Source organism: Equus quagga, chromosome 6, assembly GCF_021613505.1.
Source record: "Equus quagga isolate Etosha38 chromosome 6, UCLA_HA_Equagga_1.0, whole genome shotgun sequence".
NCBI classification, from domain to species: Eukaryota; Metazoa; Chordata; class Mammalia; order Perissodactyla; family Equidae; genus Equus; species Equus quagga.
This window is the reverse complement of record NC_060272.1, coordinates 69,722,988-69,739,666: the sequence shown is the minus strand read 5'-3', so window position 1 is coordinate 69,739,666 and position 16,679 is coordinate 69,722,988. Positions and strand designations below refer to the sequence as shown.

General features: G+C 40.5%; 1 protein-coding gene across 8 annotated transcripts in view; it reads right to left on the bottom strand.

The window, feature by feature from the left end:
- The window catches only part of STARD13 (StAR related lipid transfer domain containing 13), a 488,843-nt gene that overhangs the window by 91,471 nt on the left and 380,693 nt on the right, over positions 1-16,679 (bottom strand). Inside the window, exon 1 of one of the 8 annotated variants that reach the window (XM_046664329.1) lies at positions 2,402-2,587. The exons of the other annotated variants lie outside the window; for them this stretch is intronic. The gene's annotated coding sequence lies outside the window, so the exon portion shown is untranslated. Of the gene's footprint in view, positions 1-2,401; positions 2,588-16,679 lie in introns of those variants that run through there. 8 annotated transcript variants of the gene reach the window in all.

Genomic DNA, 16,679 nt, shown 5'->3' with positions numbered 1-16,679 from the left:
TGCTTTACTAGAATACTTTGGAAGGATTTTATATATATGTATCTTATATGAAGATAAGCATATACTTATTTAAATATATATATGTATACATAAAATGTAAGAAAATATTAGGTACCTTAATTTGCACTATCATCCATTTTCCTTATATCAGGAATTTAAAAAATTATATATATTTAACCATAGTAAATGAAAGCAATATTGCACCAATTTTGACCCAACTTCTAAAATTTCAACCTGTTTGAGGAAACGACCAGTATTTCACAACGCTGGGAAGTGTATTGAGAGAATCAAAGAATAATTCCACAGAGAGAAAAAAGGTTAATGCAGTGCTTCAAGGGTAAGCTACTGCAAACGAAAGGACCACTGTGGAAGATGATAGAATTTTGTTTTTAGTGATCCAGAGTTTTTCAGCTTGTTCAGTTGAAATGTAGTTCTGTCTAAGGAAATGGAGGCAACTTCATACACGACATATATACTACAAGCTAACAGCACAAGAAACATCATATATATCTTACTGACATTTGAAATGTCTCTGGGAGACAAAGAGATGGCTAGAATTCTTGACTCTATTTTTAAGCAACGAAAGAGATTTATTAAAAGGTTAGTTATCTTCCTCACGGTCACCGTGTCAAGCAGCATGAGGGTAGTGGCTGAAATCCAAGGCTTCTGACAGTTACCTTGGTCCTTGCAGTAAATTCAGAATGTTTTCCTGATGTCTGACACGGGTACTGTCAGAAATTGGCAAACATTCTTTCACACATTAGGAAAACAGGGCTGGATGTTGCCCTGTCACATGTCAGCATACGTCAGCCCATGTGAGTTTAGCTCACGTAGAATATACTGGCTGGCATATCTGAGACCCTCACATACAGATACGAGTCTATATATCAAGAAGAGAATGTTCCAGAATTTCAGAAAGACTATCCCACACACATCTCTAAGTGACTGCATATGTTGCACTCAGTCTACGGAGAACTCTGTCTACTGATATTTTCTTCCTCTCAGTCTTCAAATTTAGACTGTAGGAAACAGGTTAAGCTTCTGAAAAGACAGTAGGACAAAACGTTCAACTTTCAGTTTCTGATGCCTCCAATAACGAAAGACATAAATGTGGCATTCATTACGAAACGTGTGGAAATGGCCCTGTAGAAACCATATGGTTGCCAGCGACAGCACAATCTCATTCAAAGGTGCCAAGAACACTAATGGGACCAGGATGTCAGGAAAAACAGAAATAGATCAATATTTCTCCCCCACCTGCAGTTGTCCCCACCATCAGTCACTGCGCTCGCTCTATGTAAATGAAATCAATCAGCAAGGATTTCTGTAAAATGCATAAAACAGTTGTCTTCTAGACTCTACCAGAAGATAAATGATTCCAGACGTTGGACTGCAGCCATTTTCCCACACATGCTACAAAGTTCTGACATCCATATTGGGCCATAACACTGAGTGGTTTCTGCTTCTGCGAGTTTACAGCCACTGCTTCCACTTCTGGTTTGGACTAGACAGCCTGCCAACGCCAGTGCAAAATAAGTCCCTTTCTGCCTGTGTAAGTTGTAAGAGAATTATCTTTTTCTAATAAAGGGGTTCCTGTGATCCCCTCAAAACTTTTTGCTATTGCTCCTATAAGTTTATCATTCCAAATCACTGCTTTAGATCTCCTTGGAATTAGACAAATCCCAGCCTAAGAAACAGTTGACATATGGCATCAAATGCAAACCATTTAGATGTAAAATACAACAAACAGCACAAGTCCAACTTTGTTTTAAAACTAATACATTCTAAAATGTATTATGTATACATAGAAGGATTGTTTTATATGGTAGCTTATGTTCTAGAAAAAGGTAAAAGGCTTTTGAGAAAGATAAACTAAAAGAAGATCCTGAAGCAGCTTCCTTTAAAAACTATGTCAACACAATAACATTATTTAGAAAGCACATAGAAGTCTAGGTCATATTTATGGCTATTTATGTAACTGATCCCATGGAATGAAACATCCAGTAGACAGTATTTACTGCCAGCCTCTTAAATCTGAGAGATGGGCACTTTCTCACTAAATTGCCTTTGAGGAAAGACACAAATAATTTTGCTCATAGTTCAGAAAAATAAGAAAGTCCTATATCAATGTCTATAGTCTAACAGAGATAAAAACAATTCTCTGAGGTTAAAAGTAAAATAGATCTTGCTGTAACATTCAAATGTTTTTAAAGTGAATAATCAAAATGAGAGGTACAGCTTTACATTTTAAATCAAGTTCTTGTTAAAAGAATGCCCTTCTAAATATCAAATATACTACAAAGAAAACTATATATCAATAACAAAACTCACAATGCAAATAGGAAGTAACTGTTGTCTTACCCACTCCAGGACCTCTTTTTCTTATAGAATACAAACTTACTTTGTTTAAAAATGTCCTTAGGCTGTGCTGCGCCTTTGAAACAAAACCACTCTCTTCTTCATTTCATTTTCTGTTTTCTTGAAAATTGCTCCTCCGAAACTGACAGATGGTGCATCTGTCACTGAGTGTTTCCTCTTCGTTATCTCTGCCAGCTAATATTTCCTCTGTGCTTAGCTGTTGTCTGTGAGACTGTTCCACATCATTCTAGCCTGATCAATGGTGTGCCTGGTTTGAGGGTGGTTTTGGCCCCGCCTCCAGCTCCAAGAGCAAAAACGAAAACTCACAGCTGGATTTCCTATAAATCCTCTCTTTCAAATCTGGCTCTGCAGCTATGGCACATACTAGAGGAAAAAGCTGCCAGTCTGACACAAACCAAGAGGGGTGATCCTCTCCCAGGGATCCCCCATACCAGTGCCAAGCATGTATGTTATATAACAAATTCCATTTTAAGTTAGCCTGGAAACTTTACAGGACAGGAGGAAGTGTTTTAAACCAAGCTTAGGCTTTTCCATGCCTAATGAGACTCAAAGGAAGACGTCCATGACTAAAACACACACACACACACAGAGGCACAAACCCATAACTAGATAATTTTTAACACGTAAAAATTGTGAAAACTGATTGCAAAGAGAAAATGGAAAAGAAGAAAATGCCAAAACAGTACATTACAAAATTGGTGTGCTTGTAATTTTCTACCCTAAAACACAAGTCATTATTCAGACGACTTTACACCCCCTAAGCCATGGGATTTGCAGGTATTTACACTGCTGATGAACGTGGTGAATCAAGAGAATTTATGGGATGCATTTCAGGTTCTAGAAGAGAGGAGATTCCTCTACCAAGCAGAGTCACATAGGTGAATGTGTAACACCAGTCTGTTCTGTAAATCAATAGGACAAAGGATGCATTTTTAGAAATATATTCTACGTGATCAACAGTTATCAAAGTTTATTAGGTAGAGGGGTCGCACATTTAGAGCAAATAATTAGGTGAGTGTTACTAAAATAAGGTTAAGGGTTTGAAGACTGTGTTAGGATCCAGAGTCAGAAGATCTGGATTGAAGTCTCAGTTTTGTTTCCTAGACAGTGTCCTTGAACACGAAAGGCACAGGGTAAGCTCTGGACACCTCAGAGGGGATTGCAAGATTAAATCAAAATGATAAAGTACTTTGTTTTTACTAATCCACGTTTGTATTGTTCTTTTCAACAACAGAGAGAATATTAAATAAGTATAAATATTTAATCTGGCAAAGGATGGCACCAGACTAAATACCACAGCCTGTGATAGGAAAAGCTAAAGATAAAAGGATTCTGAGAATAATGTGCGGGGTATAAAGTGCCTGCTGAGGACAATAGCAATTCAGATTTTGAACATTTGAACTCTACAGTGAGAGAGTATGCGGTAAGCATAGGTCAGAGTGGGGCTGGGTTGTAAAAGCTTGAATCTGTAATTCTCTTCCACAGTCTCACAATAAAATCCTGGGACTGGCATCTGTCATTAGTCTGTGTGTCCTTTGAGGGCAGGGACATACAGAATTGGCATTTGTTGAGTAGATGAACGAGTGAGACACTGAACTAGAGTTACCAGGAGTTACTCACTCTAAGGGAGGGAGTGCAGATTCTTGTGAGAAGCTCGAGCTTGAAACTGGAAAATTGGACACTTCAAGGTTGACGCTACCTGTATGTCTTTCCAAATGTAAGGTCAGGATTTGTAGGGAGAAAGGCTTTCTGTGTCACTGAAAAGAGGAGATTTTGTTCAGGGACCTCTGATCTGATCCAGCTTTCTACTCTCAACCTCCCAACCCCTCCCCTTCCCCACTTCCTCCCGTGAGAATGTCATCCTGCTGACAATGAGGGTGAGTCAAGAGCCAGGATGTTTGTAAACGTCCCTTTAATAAAAGTACATGGATTGTTAGGTTAAATTCTTCCTAAGTGGGCATGCAAGTGCTCGCTTGCTGCGACTGGCAAGAAGTAGGCTTTCCAAATCCAGCGGGACCCTACTCCATGTGGGCTGTGCCAAGGGCAGCTGTGGACCCCTGGCCAAGGAAAGGCAGATGAGATGAGCTCCTGTTCCTACCCTGCATGCCTCCCCACCGCCAGCGCACTTCTGTGTTCTTGGCTAAACACATTGGAACGTTAATCTTCTTTCATAACGGCTTCAGGTGTATGATCTCTTCCCCCCAAGCTGAAGGATTATACCAATTTGGGGTAAGAGAATTTACCAAGTGAAAAGATCTAATCTAACAAATACTTTTTCACTCCTATTATGTGCAAGGCGTCCGACTAGACACCTCCGAGGATGCCTGCTTCCAGCTCTCCAGCAGCCGGTTTACAATGGCACAGATGATTACAATCTAAAACAGGATATGAGACCAGCGGGGGACAGAAGGAGTGCAGCTGGGGCTCAAGAGGGAAGGATCACATCTGCTTTGGGGAGTGGGAATGGGAGAATCCAGAAAACGTGACTAGGGTGGCAGCATTACGGTTTGGGAAGAATCTGCACAGGCAGAGACGAGAGGAAGGGCACTTGCGAGAGAAGGACGCTCCTAGAGTAGAGAACGAGCTCTAAGGCACAGAGGCAGGAGCAAAGCAAGCTCAGGAAATGGGAACCATCTGGTTCTGCTGCAGCATAGGGAACGTGGGGGAATCACGGGGGATGAGACTCCAAGGATGGGGTGGAACCATCCTGTGGTGTGGCCTTGAATGCCGGGAGGGGGTGTGGGAGTTAACATGAAGTTCACAGAGCAGTCAGGAACCCTTGGAGGATTCTGAGCACAGGTGTAACATAACCCGAGCAGGGAGATCTAAGAACCATGTTTAGGACGGATTATAAAGGAGATAGTAGGCAGACTGACCCAATTATGAGGCTATTGTAATAAGTGAAGCAAGAGGTCATGAAGTCTCGGACTTGGAGGATGAGGGTAAAAAAAAGAAGGGTGCTAGAGGCAACAGCACAGACATCAGAGTCAAAGAAAATCTTATCTTGAGATATTTGCAGACAGATGTGCAAACATATACAGGTTTTTAGTTCAGCATTATTTATAATTGCAAAAGACTGCAAACTACATAAATGCTTACCAGTAGGGAACTTGTAAATAAATTACGGTACAGTCATGTAATTAAATACTCTGCAGCCATTTAAAATATATTTGCAGCTACAAGAAAGCTGTCGTAGAGTACTGGTGCTAGGCACCAGATTGCCAGTGGTTAAGGAGCATGTGTGGAAGAGAAGCTGTGGGCGGGGAGTAAATTTATGGTAGAGAAAGAAAAATATTGGGGAGGAATGGGCACTGGGAGAGGAACCAAGAATTGGATTTGACTTCCAGATTGGCACCTATCTTCCCCAGAAGTAAGACAACCTAGAATTGTGTAGTGTACAATCTACTCAAATGTATGTGGCAGTTTTGCCACAACCACTAACTTGAAGGTGCCAGAAAACTGCCTAATCCAGTCCTGGCCATTTTCATGGTAAGCCCAATATCCATATGCCTGGGAAAATCTGTACTTGAAAAGCAACACTATCCATGTTTGGGACAAAAATCCTTTTAAGGATTATACCAGAAGGCAGAGCAAATGGCACGGCATCTGAAGTTTCCCATTTTAATCAAACTCTGAGCATAAGAAGTCAGTTAAGCATCACAAGCAACATCCATGCCCAGGTGTAAGTGCAGCGAGTTCATAGACCAAGAACAGCAAGAATAATTAGGACTGATCTGCTGGTCCTCAGTTGTGGAATCCTTAAGCTAGGGACTGATATTTCAATCATCAGTCCCTTTCTTTTCAATGTCTTTAATGGCCACATACAAGAAGTAGAGTCCAGCCTGACAGAAGGGGTATGAAACTTCCATAGCAAACCCTGGGGTCTATAGCAGCCATGTGCTGTTTGAAAGGGCACTGTAGGAAGGATCCCAGAGGCAACAGATATGGCTCCCTGGAGATTTTCTTTTCTTTTTTTCAGAGAGGCAGGCCAGATTATTAAATGTTTCTCATGAGTTCCAGAGAGAGGAAAAAACAGAGGAAACAGGGACTCCCCAGAGGAGCACTGACGATCAAGGAAAGAGCCATTCAGAAGTGATAACATGCAGACAATTTGCCTTGTGCACAGAATCTGTGCAAGAGCAAATTAAGAGCAGTAGTTCACAGCTGGTGAGGACAGTACGGCTTCGTGGATGAGTGTGCGCTCTCTTTAACGCAGTGAAAAAAGTGTACTTTGTGTATCAAATGCCTGGGTTCTAATCTTGACTGCCAGGTACAACTCACACGAGCTTGGACAAGTTACTTGAGATCCTTCCTTATTAAATGGATAATAATAGCTTTGGAGTTGTTGTGAAGATTAAGTGGGTTAATGTATGTAAAATGCTGGGAACAGAGCTTGGCATAAACATTCAATATATGTTATTTCTCATTCCATAGTGAGAATTTTAAAATATAGATGATTATAACTACAATTAAAGAGTGGAATCTGATTAATCACAGTTCAAGAAACAGAATTATCTGCAAAAATAGCTGATTGCAGTACTCGTCTGTAATTTACTTTGAAACACTCGAGCTTATATGGTGCAATGTTATGTCACCCTTGTGTTTCTTAGCAGTACCTGGTGCTGCTAGCATCTAGCCAGGCATTCAAAGTCTGGGACAGTCTAGCTAGTATTCTAAAGAGGGAGGCTGCACTTCAGAATCTGCTGATAGAAGCCCCGCTGGTACCATCTCTCCACAGACAATCTCCAGTTAGCATTCTGAGTGTCAAAAATGAGTTTTAACTGGTGAAAATTGTTACTGTGGACTAGTGAGCTTGGTGGAATTAAGGTATTCAAGAAAAATAGATTGGCTCAAAGTATTTCAATGTAAAAATCCGGTAAGACCTTTACCTGTATCTCTGGTAACAATGTCTCAGTCTAAATTCTGAAATGGTCCTAGATATATTATCAATATGACTTGGTTGTAAGATTTTGGGGAGAATAGTTGGCCTCCTTTTGCCTCAAAACTTCTTCTTTGGCTACCATTATCTACCAAAAAGAACCTAAGAATTGTGCATGACCAATGTGATCATTTTAGTTCCCTTAGTCAGCAGCAATTTGTGAGGGTTCTGTTTGCCTGCTGCTGGCATGGGTGACAGAATCTGTTTTCAGAGTCTGGTGTTTTCCTCAAGCCTCTCTCCAATCTTTTGTGTAAGATTGTGGTTGAAGCATCTAAAAGGAAAGTGAAGAGCTGGGACTTCTTCAAACCTACACACAAGTTACATGAATTGATTTATGTGTGTGTGTGGGGGGGGTGTTTGCTTGTTAATAAATGTCTATATATCTGACAGAATTTGGTCCTGCAAGAACCCATTTTTATTCCCAACTCCTAATTTCACTTGCTTTCCTAGAGGTAATCCCTATTAGTGGTGTACTGTCTATCTTCCAAACTTTTATACATAAATGTAATATATATACATACATATACACATGTAACTATGTATAAATATATATACGCAACCTTTTATGTATATATATATAACATACATCTACATACACATATTTTATATGTGTAACATATATCTACACAGATATGTACATACACACCCATGTTGCATACCCATTAGATAATTCTTTTTATATAAATAGAATCATATTGTGTGTATTATTCAAAGACTTATTTTGTTCACTTAACAATATGTCTTGGAGATTTTCAAATAAACAAATAAGAAAGCTACTAGCTTAATCCAATGGAACCCAAGTGACTATTTAGTCAAAAGTTTGATACCAGGGAGGCCAGACCAAGGAAGCAGCAGTGCTCCAGAATGCAGTAGTAACATGCCTGTGCCTCTCTAGGTGCATCACTTGTCCACCTGAGGCTGAGACACCTGTCCCTCCTGTTCCCCTCAGGAGGTCTACGTCCTGGGCAGCACGGTAGAACAGGTAGATGAATGAATGACTACACAAACTCATAAAGGAAAAACTTAATTGAGTGGAATTCCATTCCTTTCCTTGTTGCAGGTAACAGACTGTTCCTCTAGTCTGCACACGGGTATCTGGAGCATGCATGCCTTTTTTCTACCATTTTAGGCAGAAAATAAATACTACCTTCTACTGTTGAGTTACTCTTACTTGTGGCAATGGGCATGCCAAACTTTCTGATTTGGATATTGAGTTGCTTGGGTGCACATGCACTCAGCACGTAAGCAAGTGGTGACATGTGCTAGTCTGCAGGGGTCTCACAGACAGGTAGAGGCAGGTGCAGATGTGCACAATGGGGGCTTTGTGACTTCCTGAAGTCTCTAGTGTCACGGAACCCATTTTCAAGTTGCGACTTGTGGTTTGCAGGTTCTCAGGGTACGATGGATGCCTCCAACCCAATTTCAGTAGCAAACATTCCAAGTAATGTTGAAAACCAAGCAAACCCATGTGTATATTGCTAAAAACAAACTGTTCACGAGTTCCTTTTCTGGAATTTAACATTCCTAAACAGGTATAATAATCTATCAGATAATTTCTACTATATTTAATCCCCTTTCTTCTTCTGGGGAAAAATGTTACCTTTCATTATAAAATTAGAAATTTTCACTTTGCTGTTAGTAAGTGTTGTTTAAAATGGAAAGTTTTGTGAAGCTATTATGTCTTTAGATTGAAGCAACCTACCCTCATCTCTAATATGTTCTTATTTTGAATCAAATCAAGGTAATTGGCTCAGCTACTGGGATTATTGACCTTGATTTTTTTAACTTTCTTTAGCCAAAAAGATTACATCGGAAAAGTGACAGCCCATCTGCAGCAGGAGAGCTCAGAGAATGAACCAAAGGAGTAATGACAGCTGTACGTGGAATTCAAATGACAAGAACTTAATTCCGCATCAGGTACAATTTGAAAATGTCAGCACTGCCTTATCTATATGGATGTTCCACTGTATATATGGGATTTCTATTTCAATATTTGTAACATTCCAAAAATCATAAACTTCTGGCTTACATTACCTTAAAAAAAGGAGAGAGATAAATAGGGAGAAAAAACATCCTGTCAGCAAAAAGTCAACTGTGCATTGGGAAGCTGTATTGAAAACAGAAAAAACAAAGTCACATTTGTACGAGAATAACTGTGTTCACAAAAGACTCAGAAGGATACAACACATCAACATCTTTCCCACAAATCTGATGCTCTGCAGAGCTGACTTGTGGTTTCTTTTGCCAAGGAATGGAACCTACTTTGGCTCTCGTGGTAGGCAAGGTATGTGAAGTTCTGGCATTCAGCAGCTACAGACCAGAGAAAGTCAACAGAGAAGCAGAAAGTATAAACTACCTGCTGGAGTGATGCCAATTTCATGCATGGTGTTCTTGACAATTCTACAAGAACGGATTTGCCTGTTGCAAAGTAACACTATTATTCTTCAGGACCAACTCGAATTTTGTGCTTGTGTTTTCCTGGCACTTCTACTATCTAGTAACCCTTGACCTGTAAACATCAAATCGTATACTGGTTTAAATCTTCAATGGTGTGATCTTTAATTCTGGGCAGAGAAATCCAGAATTCATTGGTATAACACTGAGCACAGAGGCCTGCGTTAATTATATGCTAATAGCCATCAACAAAGAAGCTGCAGTTTGGAAGAACAAAGCCCTGGTCACATGGCCAGCCAGGCTGATCACTTTCTAAACTGGATTTCTTCCACTGTTTTGAAGATTATGTCACCTATTATTACCTCATTCTATTTGTAGGTAGCTTTTTGAGTTTTATTCAGGGTTACCATCAAAAACTGGATTATGCAATGAAATTTCTAAAAACGTAGTCTCTGTTTTAAAGTTCACTTTGAAATTGCAGAAAAAAAGCAGACCTAAAGTAGACTCTGAAACTATAATGAACATCATCTTTTTACAACCGCGCAAACCAAAAGCACATTCCTCATTTTTTTGGTTTGTATCTGCCGGCATTCTGACAAGAGCTCTCCATGATTTGATTGAAACAACTTCAAAATCAAAGTTGGAGGCACACTTATCTAAAAGGTTCAGGGATCTGAGGCTCCTGAACTTGCTTCTCATTTGGCTGTGAAGCGTGGGTGGTCATGAGCATTCCTGGCAGCTAGACGGCATTTGCTAATGCATTTGACTTTGCAAGCTGTTAATCAGACTTATCAACACAGGCAAGCAGCACTGGCCACAAAAGATTAGCTGCTCTCCTATACTGCTCCCAGTAATCCGAACGCAGGAACCTCAGCACGGAGGGATCGCTCCCGCCAGCTCTAACCTTCAATGACTGCAGAACTTACAAAAACCTTAGCTTTCAATAAATCCCAGATTTTCTTTTCCACAACCTTACATCCACACACACACAGTCACCCACACACACACACACACTCCTTCCCCTTCTCTTGTGATAGTTGCTAAGACCAAACATCTGTTGTGCTGTACAGTGTATGAGTTTTTAAAACAACTACGATGGGCTTTAAAACACCGCCCATATTTTGAGTTTCAAGGTGGCCTTTGCTGTCAAGAGATTCAGGTGCTACTGATCTCATAAGAAAAATGTGTACAAGAATCAGGAAAGAGCCTGGTTTCCAGGGAAACTAAACCTTGTTTAAATCTTTTGGAAGCATTCGATTCTAACTGTAGTTTTTCCCCTAACACACACAAACCTTTGCTCCTTGGGAAAGAATATATTTAGAGGACATGAAAATGCTTCATCTAGCTCAAAAGTGGACACATCAGAGAATTCAGGAGAGATTGAGTATTTTGGGGAAAAAATGGGCACCTCAAGCTGAGCCTGCCGGTCTCAGATGGGTGGAATCTTGCTTTCACTTCAGGACTCTTCCTTAAAAAGACCACGTGCAGGGCTGGCCTAGTGGTGTTAAGTTTTCCTGCTCCCTTTCAGTGGCCTAGGGTTCGCAGGTTCGGATTCTGGGCATAGACCTACACACCACTCATCAAGCCATGCTGTGGTGGCGTCCTATATACAAAGTAGAGGAAGATTGGCATGGATTTTAGCTCAGGGACCATCTTCCTCAAGCAAAAAGAGGAAGATTGGCAACAGATGCAAGCTCAGGGCCAATCTTCCTCACAAAAAAAAAGGCAGGGTGGGAGGGAAAAAGAAAGATCACATGCTTCATCAGCGGACATATTCCTGCTTTGCTGGAGACATGCTAAAGTTCCCATGCTGGAAGCACAGCCTTTGCTCCTCCTAGCCTATCCTAACCCCAGGAGGCTAATATTAGTTCTACTTCTACAAAACAAAACAAAACAAAACAAAACCAGTAAAGGTTCATCTTCTGTTTCAACCCCCAGCCAACTTTCCCCACAGTGTCCTCCAGGTAACCTCTAAGCATTCATTTGTAACATATCATGATTTCTTCTTTTTACACCAAACCTGATGACACTCTGTTGCACAGCATAGTCAGAGTTTGGAGCCATGATCCTTGGGCATAATAATGCTTATCATATTTGAGGTCAATTTCAGCACCTGGAGACGTGCCTACTTCATGGATTTGACGTGGTTAAAGAGGTACAGGAATGGAAGATAACAGGAAATAGAGAAATCTCATTTTCTAGGTGTCTTCAAAGGAAGATAGAGCATCATTTCCCCAAAGTATTTGAGTGTAGGCCATTCCAAAAACAAAGAGAGACCAGACAGCTTCTTGGGATGAAGAATATGGTTGAAAATATTTGACCATATGCCATCCATCATAACCATAGGACATGAGATTTGAAAAGACACCTTCTATCTCCCCAGCTCATTGTTTTTGGTGACATATGCAAACTGAATATTGACATGCCACTTGGGGAGGGGAGGGCAAACTGGTAGGGATGTAGGGAGACCAAAAAGCTAGGGAGACCTCCCCTACCCTCACGACTTCAGAGGCTGCTACCTCCTTTCTCCACTGCTTGGCCTCTTCAAAACCCTCTCTGTCCAGCCTGCTCCCGCCGAATGTACCATTTGTCAGGCTGAATAACGGGGAGAAAAGAACCATTTGTTTTCCAGACAAGAAGCCAGTGTAGCTGCTGTGAGGGCACAATGACATTCCTGATTGGTAGTAGGCCTTAGAGCCATCCAAGTCAAGGAGGAGCCTGTCCCTCAGGGCTTCTCCACTCACTGCTGTGCCAGGGGCTGTCAGCAGATGGCTCTTCAGAAACTTCAGGAAGATTCAAGGGGAAACATGGGGGGGGGGGGGGCGGTGCGAAGGGGAGAGAGAGAGGACAGGGCAGCCCCTGCTGGGGAGAATGCCACTGAGCCAGAAACAAAAAAACACCTTCATTAAAAATATTCTCAAAATTAAGCTTAACATTACGTTTTTGAAAATGCAGCTTTACTGAAAAATTACCAGCCCAGGAACTATGCTGGGGCCAAAGATAAGTAAGGCACAGCTCTTTCTCATTAGGAGGCTCCCAGCCTGGCAAGGCAGGGAAATCTAAGAAGTGATTATTTCTAAAGAGAATGACAAAGGATATTAACACTTACTGAGTATCTACTTAATGGCAAAGCCTGGAGCAAGCTATATATTACATACATAGACATAGAGTCTCATTTCATCTCCATTTTACAAATGAGGAAACTGAAGCTCAGATTTAAGTGGTGTCAAAGGCTACATAGAAACTGCTGACTCTGTATTCAAATCCAGGTCTTGCTCCAAAACACGTAATTTTGAAGCCCGTGCCATCCCTGCACTGTGCCTGTCTCATTTCATTTGTCTGACTTACAGCAACCTGTTTATCCTTCTGCGAAATAAAATATTATAAGAAAAGCTGCAATATCTTAACACAGCAGAGGTATCATATAAATTCAAGTTGGCGTTACTCTAACATATCTACTTATCTTTCATTTAGTTGTCTGTGAAGAACAGATAACATTTTCTGTATTCCTGAAACTCGGCTTTGAGATTTTGATATTAAAAAGACAGCGAAGGACACTTTGTGATAAATACGTGTTAGGTCGCATCACTCTATGCTTGGTTGTGCTGAACAATATGGCACTGAAAAACCAGAGACTATCCTAAGGTGATTTCTTAAAGGAAAACCTAAAGGTAAACCTAGCTTGGATGGCTCTAAAAATAAGGGCATTGGAAATATACAGAGTATGTTCCTTTCCTAATTTTTAAAATATAACAGACATGTGTTTCCCATGCCTCTTGTATACAGAGTTCTACATAAGATGCTAGGGGCTGGATATGAGAACAATGAAAAGAAACCTCAAAATAACTTCCCAGGAGTGCGGGAGATGATCATCACGCGGGACATCACAGTTCACGGGTGTGACCGCAGAGCGGGGAAGCAGGGGTGTCCAGGAGGAAAAGAGCCAGCTGCAAGGTTCCAGACTGAAATACCGAGGGGCAGAGGGGCTGCAGTTGTCGTATTCCTGCAGCACCTTGTCAAAGAGTTACAGGCAGATCCTGTCCCTGCTTTAATTTTTCCTCCACAGTAGTTTCACCTTCTGCCCCACTGTCTGCCACTTCCTTGGTTTAATGTCCATCTCTGATAAAAGCTCCCTGAGGCAGGGATTTTTCTGTTTTGTGCACTGATATATCTTCAGTGGCTGGAACAGTGCTGGTATATAATAGTCGTTCAAATGTAAACCAAATGAATGAATGAATCACGTAATTGATGAACACACATGCACACTAGATGATGGAGCAAACAACGGCTAGGGTCAAGGGTCAGGGCCAAGAAACATATCTATCTGAAATTCAGGGAAAAAACCCTCTAATTATTATTTTGACCTCTAGGTTCTAGATGATGAGTATTAGCTGGTTGTAGACAATGAATATTAGCTATAAGAATGAAGATCCTTTACGAACATTAATCAATTTAATATACATATATCTTTAGAAAACAGATGACTGAAAGCTTCCCATGTTCTGATTCCAATAGATTACTCTGTCATTAATCTTTTCTACAGTTAACAACACAGATGAAAGAAGAGCACTTTCACTTTAACAAGAAACGTTTGCCCTCTATAAAGTGAACACAGAATAAGAAGTTCTTGAAGACTGCAAGAACAGACAAAAAATTTACATGAATATCAGAGGAGCAGTTAGATGGACTCACAATACTTTTCACATCTATTAAAATAGTTAACTTCCCCCACCCCAACCCCATTCACCTAGGCCCTGGAAGAATATTCAATCGCATATGGACTATCGAAAATACTCATCATCAACTCTTTAAATAAAACTGTGGTAAAATACATATAACATAAAATTTACCATCTTAACCAATTTTAAGTATACAATTCAGTAGCGTTGAATACATTCACAGTGTTGTGCAACCATCACCATCATCCATCTCCAGAACTTTTTCATCATGTCAAACTGAAGCTCTGTTCCATTAAACAATAACTCCCCCTTTCCCCCTCCCCCAGGCCCTGACAATTACCATTCTAATTTCTGTCTCTATGAGTTTGATTTACCTAGGGTAAATGAGTGGAATCAAATGGTATTTGTCCTTTTGTGACTGGCTTCTCTCACTTAGCACAGTATCTATGAAGTTCATCCATGTTATAGTATGTCAGAATTTCCTTCCTTTTTAAGGCTGAATAATATCATCATCAACTTTTGTTACTAATTAAGACTGGAAACTGCTCTTGGAGCAAAGATGCATCAGTTTGTCTTTGGTGTATATCTGCACTGGCCTTCAGCACACCGAGCCCCCCATCCCTCTGGGTCAGGTCCATGCTGCTCCTTCTGAATCGAGCCCTTGTCCTACTCCTCTGCTTGGTCAATCCAACTCTTCCTTGGAGCTCCATTTCATTCTCATCCAGCTCCCCACTGCAGGACTAGCTGCCTAAATTGTGGATCCTAGTGCAAAATGAAAATGCAGGCCCCTTGCTCATAAATTATTAATAATTCCAGTCTCCAAGAGATATTCATACACCTACCTCCATTGCAGCATCTTTTGCAATAGCCAATAAGCAATCTAAGTGCTTATTGATGGGTGAACGAATAAACACACTGTGGTATATACATACAATGGAATATTATTCAGCCTTAAAAAGGAAGGAAATTCTGACACATGCTACAACGTGTGCTTGAAGACATACGCCAAGTGAAATAAGCCAGTCATAAAAGCACAAATACGTTATGGTTCCACCATATGAGGCATAGAAAGGAGTGAAATTCAAAGAGACAGAAAAAAGAATGGTGGTTGCCAGGGGCTCGGCGTGGGAGGGCAAGGAAGGAGGAGTTGTTATTTAATGTGCACAGTGTTTCAGTTTGCAAGAGGAAAGGATTTCTGGAGATGGATGATGGTGATGGTTGCACACAATGTCAATGTACTTAACGTTACTGAACTGTACACTTAAAAGTGGTTAAATCGTAAATGTTATGAGTCTTTAACCATATTAAAAAAATTATTAATAATCTCAAGGTGGCAACAGCAATACATACATTAAACCAAGTCCCAGATCTTTCTAAACGTGGGGCCCTGTCACAAAACTGCAAGGCTGCACACCCAGGAATCCAGCCCTGACTCGACGTCCTCATGGTACCTTATTTGATCACACTTCTAGAGCGCTCACCACTATTTACCCACATGTGGGGATGTCCTCCCACTAAACTGTGAACTCCTGGAGAACAGACTTGCGCTCATTTTTTATTTTCCTGCATCATCTTGCACGTGTTTGATGCTAAAAGGTATTTGATACGTTCTATCGAATTAATTTCTGCTATAAATTATGTTAATGACAAATTATGTTTGACTTAAAAAAACCTTACAAGCATTTATAAATGAGGCCAATATATAACATTAGCAGAAATAGAACGTTTCTAGAAGTACTTTCTGATGACTTTCCCCACAAAACATTTAATGTCCATTTCTGCCAGGTTTCTATTTTTCTTTTTATTCATAGTTTTCTATGTTAGGGATGAAGAAGGAATAAGACACCTAAATGTGCTATCCATGTAAGATACAAATGGCAAAGCCCTAATAATTCTCAGCCATTTGAAATTTTTAGCAACCAGCAAGGTATTCAAAAGTCCTCTTTGGCAATGAATAATGTCACAGAGAGAACGCATGGGTAATTTGAGGAAACATGGCCCTGAGTCTGACTGCCACAATTCTTATTCGTTTCCAGGCTGACTCTTAAGACTGAATTAATTTCGTGTTGATCACTGGTCTGTGAAGCACTGATAAATTAAACGACTGGTAAATACAATGACTTCTAAAGGGATAGAGGGTTTTGGGATCCATTTTCTACTTGGGATTACTACAGAATTTCATTTCTGAAAACAGACCACAGATTAATTTAGTTAAAATCTAATAATCAACTAAAAGAACTTAGGTGGAAGTCATCCAACTTGTCCTAGATTACCCAGCATTTCTTGGC